The sequence below is a fragment of the Dipodomys merriami genome, unplaced genomic scaffold (assembly GCF_024711535.1).
Source record: "Dipodomys merriami isolate MVZ:Mamm:240054 unplaced genomic scaffold, mDipMer1.0.p SCAF_18, whole genome shotgun sequence".
Lineage (NCBI taxonomy): Eukaryota > Metazoa > Chordata > Mammalia > Rodentia > Heteromyidae > Dipodomys > Dipodomys merriami.
Window position 1 is genome coordinate 18115390 of NW_027203159.1, and position 12960 is coordinate 18128349.

Consider the following 12960-nt stretch of genomic DNA (forward strand, 5'->3'; position numbering starts at 1 on the left):
TTTAAGAACTTTTTTAAATTTTTTTCACATCTCCTCTATATCCCTCCTTTTCTCTCAACATATTCACATTCCTCTCTAAATAGATGGTCTTTTAATCTCTATAATAACATTAATTTTTACATTTCTATTATTTTTCTGGTCTCTTTTCATTCCCCTTTCCTTTTCTTCTTTTTTTCTCTCTCTCTACTTGCATCCTACCCAACCAATTTCCTGCATTGTGATTAGGACATAGTTAACTCTCCCTGTGCCTCCCCACATTAATCTATTCCTATTTTTTTACCCACATCTCTCCCTAACCCTAAAAATTTCTGGTTTTCCAAATTCTTCTCTGCGATTCGAAGTCCTTTAACATATAGTTGTTTGATGTTGAATAGATGCATCTGTTGAACTAGATTGCATCTGTAGACTATTGACTGTACAAACGCAAACTTTGGTTGATGGTTGCCTTAAGATAGTGTTCTAGCACAAAACTGGTGCAATCTTCATCTCAAATGGGCCGAGTAAGCCGGAAAAACACAAGAAAAATGGCAAATTCGGGTATCTCAATTCCAAATCTTGATAATCAGTGATTAAAACAGATAATGAATAATCCAGAGGAGAGTTCTCAAATAGCTCTACAAACACTACTGGCAAACATGATAAATGAGAAGTTTGACAATGTACAAAGGACCCTGTATGAAGGTGATAGGGAGAGAGAGGAGGCATCCCAGAAGTTTGTACAGGAATATCATAAGCATGAGGAAGCTACTCAAAAACTGATACAGGATTTGCATGAACAACTTGAGAATACTCAAAGAGAAAGGGAGGAATGGCATGAGCAGGCTGAGAACACTCAAAGAGAACTGCAGGAATGACACGAACGCGAGGAACCTAATCAAAGAGTAATACAGGAATTGAGAGACCAGGTAGAGAACACACAAAAATCACTAAAGGCATCCATAGAATCCATTAACAAAGAGCTGAAGGAAGTCAGGGAGACCACAAAGGGAAAGCTGAACGGAACCCAACAGATGGAATGGGAGTCCAAAGGAACAATAACCAATCAACTAAGTGATTTGAGAACAAACACTGAACACCAAATTAAGGAAGTAAAGAGATTCATACAAGACCTAAAACAGAGTTTCAACAAAGAACTTGAAGCCATCAAAGCTGACCAATTAGAAGGAAGAGATAAAAAACAGAGTCCAGAGTCTTGACAGCAGGTTAGACCATGCAGAAGATAGAATCTCAGGGTTTGAAGGCTGCCTAGATATTATAGAGAAAGAACATACAACCATCCAAGACAAGTCCAAGAAATATGATAGATCTATTCAACACCCGGAAGACACCGTCAGAAGGCCTAATCTAAGGATAATGGGTGTAGAGGAGCACTGAGAAACAGAAGTTAATGGTCTAGGAAATTTGTTTAGCAGGATCCTAGCAGAAAACTTCCCAAACATGCAAAAAGATAGGCCTATTCAGATACAAGAAGCCTTTAGAACCCCAAATAGACCAGACCAGAATAGGACATCCCACTGTCACATTATAATCCACACAGGATCAACTCAGAAGTAGGAAAAGATCCTTAAAGCTGTCAGGGAGGAAAGGGTAATCACCTATAAAGGGAAACCAATTAGAATCACCTCAGATTTCTCAGCAGAGATAATCAAAGCAAGAAGAGCCTGGAATGATGTATGCCATGCCCTAAAAACAAACAAGTATCAACCAAGAATACTGTACCCAGCTAAACTCTCCTTCATCACTGAAGGCCAAATAAATACCTTCCACAGCAAAGAAAAATTGAAACAATATATTTCCACCAAACCAGCCCTACAAAAGATTCGTAAAGATGTCATACACATAGAAAACCAACAAGACCACAATAAATGCCAACAAACTGCACCGAAACTGAGAATCCAAGAACCTTAGGAAGAACCCAGTTTTCGCAGCTCCCAAGAAGGTAGATAACATGGCAGCAACTCCCAAATACCTCTCAGTCCTATCTCTTAACGTTAACGGACTGAACTCTCCAATTAAGCGACATAGACTGTCTAGTTGGATTAAAAAACAAGACCCTTCTATCTGCTGCCTGCAGGAGTCACATCTTGCCCGTAAAAACAAACACATTTTCAATGTTAAAGGCTGGAACAAAATCTACCAAGCAAACGGCCCCCATAAACAGACAGGAGTTGCAATCCTATTATCAGATAAAATAGACTTCAAATTAAAATTCGTGAGAAGAGATAAAGAAGGTCGCTACATACTAATTAAAGGATCTCTCCTTCAGGAGTATATTACAATTCTAAATATCTATTCGCCAAACTATGGAGCACCCAAATTTATCAAAGAAACACTACTTTCCCTCAAATCCCATATATATCCAAAGACATTAATTGTTGGGGATTTTAACACACCACTCTCCCCACTAGATAGATCAACTCGGCAAAAACTCAACAGAGAAACCGCAGATCTAAACAGCTGCATAGATCAACTAGACTTAACAGACATTTACCGAACATTTACCCAGCAGCATCAGAATACAGGTTCTTCTCAGCAGCACATGGAACGTTTTCTAAAATAGACCACATTTTAGGCCACAAAGCAAACTTGTCTAAATTCAGAAACATTGAAGTTATACCTTGCATTCTCTCAGACCACAAGCGAATAAAATTAGAACTCAACACCAAAAGCCACCAAAGAAAGTCCGGTATCACATGGAGGATGAACAGCACACTGCTGAATCATGAGTGGGTCATGGAAGAGATTAGAAAGGAAATTCAAATGTTCATGCTATTCAACAAAAATGAACACACAAATTACCAGCTCCTCTGGGACACAGCAAAAGCAGTACTCAGAGGCACGTTTATAGCTCTGAGCTCCTACATCAACAAATTGGAGAGATCTGAAACTAACAATTGAAGGACACATCTAAACCTCCTTGAAAAAGAGCAGCAAGATAAACCCCAATCCAGTAGACGGAAAGAAATAACCAAAATTAAATCAGAATTAAATGAATCAGAATCCAAAAAAACTATAGAAAGAATCAACAAAACAAAGAGTTGGTTCTTCGAAAAACTTAACAAAATTGACAGACCCTTAGCAAATCTTATCAGAAAAAGAAAAGAACACATCCAAATAAATAAACTCAGAGATGAGAATGGAAACATCACCACGGAAACAACCAAGATTCAGAACATTATAAGGGAATACATCTCAAAACTTTATGCTAATAAGTTTGAGAACTTGACAGAAATGGACCTCTTCCTAGCAAATATAGACATGCCAAAACTAAACCAAGATAAGTTAAACTATCTTAACAGGCCCATATCAAGCATTGAAATAGAAACAGCAATAAGAGACCTCCCAGCTAAGAAAAGTGCAGCACCAGATAGTTTTACAGCGGAATTTTACAAGGCCTTCAAAACAGAGCTCACACCAATTCTCCTCCAACTCTTCAATGAAATTGAAAGAGAAAGCTCACTACCCAGCACATTCTACGAAGCCATCATAACCCTCATCCCAAAACCAGACAGGGACTCATCAATGAAAGAGAACTATAGACCCATTTCTTTGATGAACATTGATGCAAAACTTCTCAACAAAATTTTGGCCAACCGACTTCAACAATTCATTCAAAAAATCATACACCATGATCAAAGAGGATTCATTTCAGGGATGCAAAGCTGGTTCAATATACGCAAATCAAGTAATATTATTCATCACATCAACAGGAGCAAGAACAAGAACCACATGGTTATCTCAATAGACGCAGAAAAAGCATTCGACAAGATCCAACACCCCTTCATGATGAAGGTTTTGGAAAAATTAGGAATCCATGGAACATTCCTCAATACAATAAAGGCTGTATATGAGAAACCTATAGCCAGCATTATACTCAATGGTGAAAAACTAAAGCCATTTCCTCTTACCTCAGGAACAAGATGAGGATGCCCACTCTCTCCACTTCTCTTCAATCTAGTATTAGAATGCCTAGCTACAGCAATAAGACAAGATGCAGACATAAAGGGGATCCAAATAGGGAAAGAAGAAATAAAACTCTCCCTCTTTGCAGATGACATGATCTTGTATTTAAGGAATCCCATAGACTCCACTCCAAAATAACTCAAGCTGATTCAAAACTTTGTGAAAGAAGCAGGTTATAAAATTAACCCCCCATAATCAATGGCTTTTCTGTATGCCAACAATGAGAAAAGTGTGGCTGAAATTAGGAAAGCAACTCCTTTTGTAATAGCCCCACAAAAAATAAAATATCCAGGAATTAACTTAACTAAAAAAGTGAAGGACCTCTATGATGAAAACTTTATAAACTTGAAAAAGGAAATCAACACTGAACTTAAAAAATGGCAAAACCTCCCATGCTCCTGGATTGGCAAGATTAACATCATGAAAATGGCAATACTTCCCAAGGCTATCTACAAATTCAACGCGATACCTATCAAAATTCCCCCCTCATTCTTCAAGGAAATAGAAGAGGCAATCCAAAAATTCATATGGAACAATAAAAGACCCCGAATAGCAAAAACGCTCCTCAACAGAAAGAACACTGCTGGAGGAATATCAATACCAAATTTCATACTCTACTATAAAGCCATAGTAATCCAAACAGCTTGGTATGGGCATAAGAACAGACCTCAGGACCAATGGAATAGAATTGAAAACCCAGAAATGAACCTACAGACCTATAGCCATCTAATTTTCGATAAGGGAGCTAAAACAATAAAATGGAAGAAAGACAGCCTCTTCAGTAAATGGTGCTGGCAAAATTGGTTAAGTACATGTAGAAAACTAAAGCTAGATCCTTATATATCACCCTGCACCAGAATCAACTCCAAATGGATCAAAGAACTTGAACTCAAAGCAGACACTCTGAAAACATTACAGGATGGAATAGGAGAAACCCTAGGTCTCCTTGGCTCAGGCCGAAATTTTCTGAATAGAGACCCGGAAACACAACAAATCAAAGAAAGGTTGGACAAATGGGATTGCATAAGGTTGCAGAGCTTCTGCAGGGCAAATGACATAGCTAGCAAGATCAATAGAAAGCCCACGGATTGGGAGAAGATCTTTACTAGCCATACAACGGACAAGGGTCTCATATCTAAAATATAATTGGAACTCAAAAAATTAAATCCCCCAACAACAAATCCTCAAAGAAACAACTGCCTAATAAATAAATGGGCTAAAGACTTAAAGAGAAACTTCTCTGAAGAGCAAAGAAGGATGGCCAATAGACACGTGAAGAAATGCTCAACATCTCTAGCCAAAAAAGAAATGCAAATCAAAACAACATTGAGATACCACTTCACCCCAGTTAGAATGTCTATAAACACGAACTCTAATAACAACAAATGCTGGAGGGGTTGTGGACAGAAGGAAACCCAATTCCATTGTTGGTGGGAATAAACCTTGTACAACCACTTTGAAAGGCAGTTGTTTCTTTGAGGACTTGTTGTTGGAAGATTGAGTTTTTGAGTTCTAAGTATATTTTAGATTCGAGACCCTTGTCCATCAAATGGCTAGTAAAGATTTTCTCACAGTCTTTGGGCTTTCTATTGATCTTGCTATCTATTTCATTTGCCATGCAGAAGCTTTGTGACTTCAATCACCATGAATTTATATGCATGAAATCTGATAAGGAATATGACGGTTTTTTATGGCTGTAAGACACATTACTATATTGACATGATTTATTTTTAATTTTGGTAAGATATTTATTCAACCCCAAACTCAAGTGAACTGTTTTGAATACAATGGCTGATAATCTCTTCTCACAGTTGATTTTTGTGAATGTAACCTTAGTTTGTCCTCTTTGATGCACCTTGTATTGAATTTAATATTTTTATATTAATGATGTCTCTTTAAGATTTTAATCTATTGTCCTATCTGTTGATATCATCTGTTATCCTTGGAATGTGGCTAGTAATATGCAAATGCCTACTAAGGAAAAAAGAATCAATGTTGATAATAATAATGGTTAGATATTACCTTGCTCAGGTAGCAAATGAATCTTTCTTACCCTAAAAGATTGATAATAGAGAGCAAAAGATTTTCCTTGCCTTAACATCAAGTTTGACTGCAAATTTGAAACAACTTCCAGGAATAAAAGAATGCAAATGAAAACTACACTGTGATTCCTACTACCTCCCGTTAAAAAAATGAATCATATCAGAAGCTGGCACATATGTGACCAAATGGGAATGCTGCTAGTCTGTTGTATTAATGTAGACTAGATTCAACACCTTGGAAAGCATTTGGAGGTTCCTCATATAATAAAAACAGAGCTTCTGTATCAATCAGCAATCCTATTCCTTTGCATTGACCCAAAGGATTGCATACTAGTATACAATAAACATACCAACATGACTATGAATATTGTTATAATTACTTAATATAGCTAATGAATGGAACAAACACTGGTAGATCAGTCCCCTTTGGCCTACTGCATATAACCATTGCTCCAAATGTGTACATCCTGTAAATTCCATAAAGCTATTAGAGTCCAAACGGATTAAAGTCGATAATGGTAATTAGGAAGATGTTAAAAAGACTTTTAATTATAGCTCGAATTTGTCAGCTTTTTCCTTCTTATAAAAATTAATTGTCTTGTCTGTCATTAGGCTGAAATCTGGGCATTAGCACTGTCCTTCAATACTTCAGCTCAAGGCTAGGTCTCTACAAGGAATCAAACCCAGATTCTCATGCATACTTGACAAGAACTCTAATATTTAGCCACATCCCCAGCCTAAAAAAAATTTAATCTTGACTCCAACCTATAATAATTTTACCAAATGATAAATTACGTTGTACACATTTTTTAGTTTGATTTCACGACCTAGTATCTGATCAGAACATTTCACCACACACACACACACACACACACACACACACACAAACTCACATTGTCCCACCAAAAATTCACAATGAAAGAATGAAGATGTAAGCAGGATTTTACTAACATAAGTTAATACAGGAAGGAATCCCAGTTTGAAAATTTTTTCATTCATTCCCTCATATCGTCCTGTGCCTTGAATTATTTACATTAAACTTATTTAACTCTGGAAGACCAGTTATCACAGATGAACACAGACAAATAACAAAACAAGATACACTTTAATTACCTTTCATATATTGTAAAATTTAGACTTAATACATTTGTGCATATACTTGAATCAACCCCATCTTTATGTACTCCCAAACCAATGAAAACTGAGGATGATTTTGAAAAATTTTCCCATTGGAAGAATTTGGAATTAGGTTCTGGCTGGGTTTCACAGTAGTCATTGTGTAATTGGACAGTGTATACACAACCCTAAGGAAAAAAAAAAACAACTTGATTGCTTTCATTATATTGAAAAATAGATTATGTATGTACAAAGAACTTGATTTCAAAATTGCCATACTTCATCATAAAGAGGTGTTGGATCTTGTCAAAAGCTTTTTCTGCATCTATTGAGATAACCCTTATGGTTCTTATCCTTGCTCCTGTTGATGTGATGAAGTATATTAATTCATTTGCGTATATTGAATCTGGTTTGCATCCCTGTAATGAATCCTGTTCGATCGTATTGTGTGATTTTTTGGATGGATTGTTGAAGTCAATTGGCCAAAATTTTGTTGAGAAGTTTTGCATCAATGTTCATTAAAGATATGGGTCTATAGTTCTTTTTCTTTGATGAGTCCCTGCCTGGTTTTGGGATGAGGATTATGATGGCTTCATAGAATGTGTTCGGTAGTGAACTTTCTCTTTCAATTTCATTGAAGATGTGGAGGAGTATTGGTGTGAGCTCTGCTTTGAAGGCCTTGTAGAATTCCGCTGTAAAACCATCTGGTCCTGGATTTTTTAGATGGGCAGTCTCTTATTCCCAACCTCATTTATCAAGGAAATAGAAGAGACAATCAAAAATTCATATGGAACAATAAAAGACTCCGAAGAGCCAAAATGATCCTCAACAGAAAGACCAATGCTGCAGGAATATCAATACCAAATTTCAAACTCTACTGTAAAGCCATAGTAATTAAAACAGCTTGGTACTGGCACAAGAACAGACCTCGGGACCAATGGAATAGAATTGAAAATACAGAAATGAACCTACAGACCTATAGTCATCTCATCTTCGATAAGGGACCTAAAACAATTGAATGGAAGATAGAGAGCCTCTTCAGTAAATGGTGCTGGCAAAATTGGTTAACTACTTATAGAAAACTAAAGCTATATCCTTATATATCACCTTGCACCAGAATCAACTCCAAATGGATCAAAGACCTTGGCGTCAAAGAAGAAACTCTGAAAACATTACAGGATGGATTAGGAGAAACCCTGGGTCTCCTTTGCACTGGTCGAAATTTTCTTAATAGAGACTCAGAAACAACAAATCAAAGTTGGACAAATGTGATTGCATAAAGTTGCAGAGCTTCTGAATGGTAAAGGAATAGCTAGCAAGATCAATAGAAAGCCCACTAAATTGGAGAAGATCTTCAGTTGCCATAGAACGGACAACGGTCTCTATCTTAAATATACCTGGAACTCAAAAAATTAAATCCCCCAACTACAAATCTTTAAAGAAAGAGCTGCCCAATAAATAAGTGGGCTAAAGACTTAAAGAGAAACTTCTCTGAAGAGGAAAGAAGGATGGCCAATAGACACATGAAGAAGTGCTCAACCTCCCTAACCATAAAATAAATACAAATCAAAACGACTTTGAGATAGCCCCTCTCTCCAGTTAGAATGGCTAAAATCAAGAACTCTACAAACAACATATGCTGGAGGGGATGTAGATAGAAGACAACCTTCCTTCATTGTTGGTGGGAGTGTAAACTTGTTCAACCACTTTGGAAAGTAGTATGGAGGTTCCTCAAAAGACTCCACATAGAGCTCCCCTATAACCCAGCAATCCCACTTTTGGGCATTTACCCAAATATTTACAAACAAGGACACACTAAAGCTACCAGCATGACTATGTTTATTGCAGCACTATTTACTATAGCTAAGATATTGAACCAACCCAAATACCCCTCAGTAGATGAATGGATCAAGAACTTGTGGTATATATACACAATGGAATTCTATGCCTACATCAGAGAGAATGACATTGCCCCAGTTGTTAGGAAATGGAAAGACTTGGAAAAAATTATATTAAGTGAAGTAAGCCAGGCCCAAAGAAACACAGGTTCCACGGTTTCCCTTATTTGCAATATCTAGTATATGTCTGAGTCAAGCAGAAAAGGTCAGATAAGGTGATGTTAATGAAATGAACCCGAAGATATGTATTCCAATGTTTTTTTTCTTTCATGCGACTGTTTCTAACACATTTATAAGATTATTTATGTGTTGCTTTGTATGTCCCTCTCCCACAGTATAACCACTGCTTTCACTGTATTTGCTGTCGGTATAATTTGTGGAGTGGAAGGGAAAAACAAATCGTTAAAATAAGGATACATGTGGATCCATTGCAACAATGAGATGTACAACTCGTTATGTCGAAAAATTAGCTTTACAATTTTGGTGAAGGGGGAGGGCATGTAACAGGGAGGATTGGGTTGGGGGGCAGGGGCAGGATGGGAAGGGATGGGAAAGGGAAACAAAGGAGGAGACTATAATGCTTGATAAGAAATGTACTCATTATCTTGCCCATGTAATTGTAACCCCTCTGTACAGTACTTTCACAATAAAAATTTTAAAAAAATAAAATTATCATACCATAGCCACTGTGCATCTCTCTGTATGGAATTTGTGAAATTACGTTGTTATCAAATATCCTAATTCAGTATTTTATAGTGTAACATGTATTACAGAAAATCTAGCATCCTCTTAACAGGCAAAACAATAAAACAAATGGAATATTATTTACAATAAAGCAATCATGAATGCATTTTGATGATTTTCTTAACAATTCCTAACATAGTAAATATTCTTGCAAAGTGAATATATGAATTTAACCAAGTCAGAAATGTCTGTAGGTGTTTGTGTCTTCAACAACTATTAAAGAATAATTATCTACATATTTACCTATAAAATCATATATATTCAGAGCATATTGGATAGACTTAGTAGAGAAAATAAAAAAAAAGATTCTTTTGATTCCATTCAGCATACAGTTGTTTAAATTAAATTTGAGTCAATAAAAATCAGGTCAAAATTATGGGCAAAGTTTTCAAATGGAGGCATTTTGACAAAGGAATGCAATTAAGGCCTACTTACATTTTTTTTAAATAAAATAATGTCAAATGTATTTCTCTAGTTTGGAAATAAAAAACCTGAATGTTCATGGATTGTTCTAAAGGTACATGAGATTAGAAAATGACACTGGCAAATACACTTAAATAGTTATGTGTCTATTCAAATTATTAATCCATGAAAAGTTGATAATTGCCAAATGAGAAAATGAAGAGTAGTCTTCAGACATTGTGTTCCTCAACAAGTCCCCAGGGTTTCTATGATATGGTTCCCCTTTGAATTTTTTTTATCATATTTCAAAATTGAAAATAGTATACTCCTGTAAGGTGCGAATGTTCATGTGAATAGTTTTCATTCAATACAATTCTTTTATCTTTTATATAGTAAAGCATAGACATTTATTATAAATACACAGTAATTTTTTTCAAAAATATATGAACCATATTTCATTGATTCTAATTGGATAAAAGGATTGATCAGAGAAATCAAGAAAAATATTTCCATGTTTACTTAAATATTATCATTGAGTTGGGTAAATTTGAAAAGTGTAAATAGTTTAAAATGTAGGAATATGTAGATATTCCCTCTTGAAAATAGAAATTGTTCCAACAAGAATGAGAAGGATTTTCGGTATTGTCTTTAAAATCTTCTGGTTATAGTGATCATCACCCCACATAGATTATTTTTCTTTAATTAGAGAATCAGCATTCATTCCAAAAAGGTGCTGATTGTTAGGAAGGAAGAAGTTTATTGAGAATATTACACTTGTTAGTCATTTTATATATTTTGTTTATTTTCTTCTCACCCAGGTACATGAGGTCCAGATGAAAATGCATTTCCATTGCCTGTTGTGACAGTATTTCATTGTGTTCCCAAATTTTGGGGCTAAGGTATACCCAAACATAATTGCTATTTAAGATACAGATACTGATTTTAGGTGCTAGATGAGGTCTGATTTCAGGCACTTTGCAGTCTTAATTTACTTTCTGCAAGATATAAACAGTTGTATTGAAGAAAATAAACTATTACAATGAAACAGCGATTCAGTAATTACAAATAGTTGTAAAGCTTCAAGATGAAAATTTAAAAATACCTCTTTTAGACATGCTTTGTTCATTTGGTAAGAATTGCCAGGCTTCAAGTAATATGGTGATAGGATTTAAAGATTTCCACTTGGAAGAATAAAATTATTGAGCAAAATATTCAATGAGTGAACATGACATATAAAGGTGTAATCATTACTTAAAGGGAGATTTATGCATTAAACAAATTGTTTAAATAGAGATACAGGTGGACCCATTGCAAAAATGAGATTGTTGTACAAGATGTTATGTCGAAAAAAGACATTTACAACTTTGGCCCCCGCGGTGGGAGACGGTATTTGGGGGCAAGAGGGAAGCAGGAGGAGAGATGGGAAGGGATGGCAATGGGAAACAAAGGAGGACGCAACCATGTTTGATAAGAAACGTAATCATTGCCTTGCTAATGTAATAATAGTCATTCTGTACAGTATCTTCGCAATAAAAAAAAAGAATGGAAAACTAAAGGAGCTCTTTATACTAAACAGAGTCATCTTAAGAGAAAGGACACTGCAATGTTACCAAGTGTTGACTACATGTGCAGGGAAATAATCATCAAGCATTCCAAAGGTCTGAAGGGGCTACTAATTGTAGACCTTGAGTGAGAAATGGATCTTAAATATACTTTCCATATTAAACTTTTGTTCCATTGAACATAGTATATGCTTATTGGTTTGATTCCATGGAACTCAATGGTGAGCATTGTGAGGAAACAGTTAAATTTGCAGAAATGTCAACATGATTCTATACAATTTTCTCATATAGAGAAATAGAACATTTTATATTTTGATGACTGAAGTTTGTTTCTAGATTATGGAATACACATTAAATAATTGAAAATTACTCCACAAAATTCTGAATCACACACTGTAGAGCTATAAAGGCCCTTTTACCAGTATGATCTCATTTACCCAAACTATAGCACAGTCTTGTAACTTGATTAACAACAACAAGTCCAACTTACCAAAATTTTATGAAAGATTTAATGTATAAATTTGGGGAAAGTGAGCGAATATTTAGATTCACTTTCAGAGATTTGAAATGTACTTCCACAGGGAGAAAACATTTTAATTGTGTAGTTAGTTGCTTTGACATACAGTAATATATAGGAAATAGAATAGGAACTGAACCTGTGAGAAGCTAATCCAGTTACTTTAGAAACACTGAGAACAAAATATATTATTTATGTATGAGTGGTTGGTGAAAAATATAAGCTAGTACATGCTAGGAGAATGAAAATAATTCGAGCCTTTCTGATGTGTGTCAAAGTGTACAGCCAACAGAGGAGGAAATGTTACCCTCTTGATAGATAAGGACTAACATCAAATATGGGTCTCAAGAGCAGTGGTCACTTGCTTCCAGTGTGCCTTCAGGATGGGGCTATAGTTATTCTATTATTGATAGAAACATAATCTCTTTGTCATGATTACTCACTTTATTGAACATCATCCCACCTTATGGCAAGTCAATGCTTCCCTGCAGGTACAAATGATAAAAGCGAAGTTCACACAGCATGCTCTATTTCTTTCCCCTTTAGATTTTCTGAGAACTCTGCTATTGCTCAGTAGAATTGAACTCTTGGTGGCTTTCCTACCCTCTGTAAGTCACATATAAAAAGATAGTTCTGCTTATATCTATTTGATGTGTCTATCTCTGTCTTGTTTGAGTGGTGCACTAATTGCCAGTGCAGGTTTTATACTTTTTTGT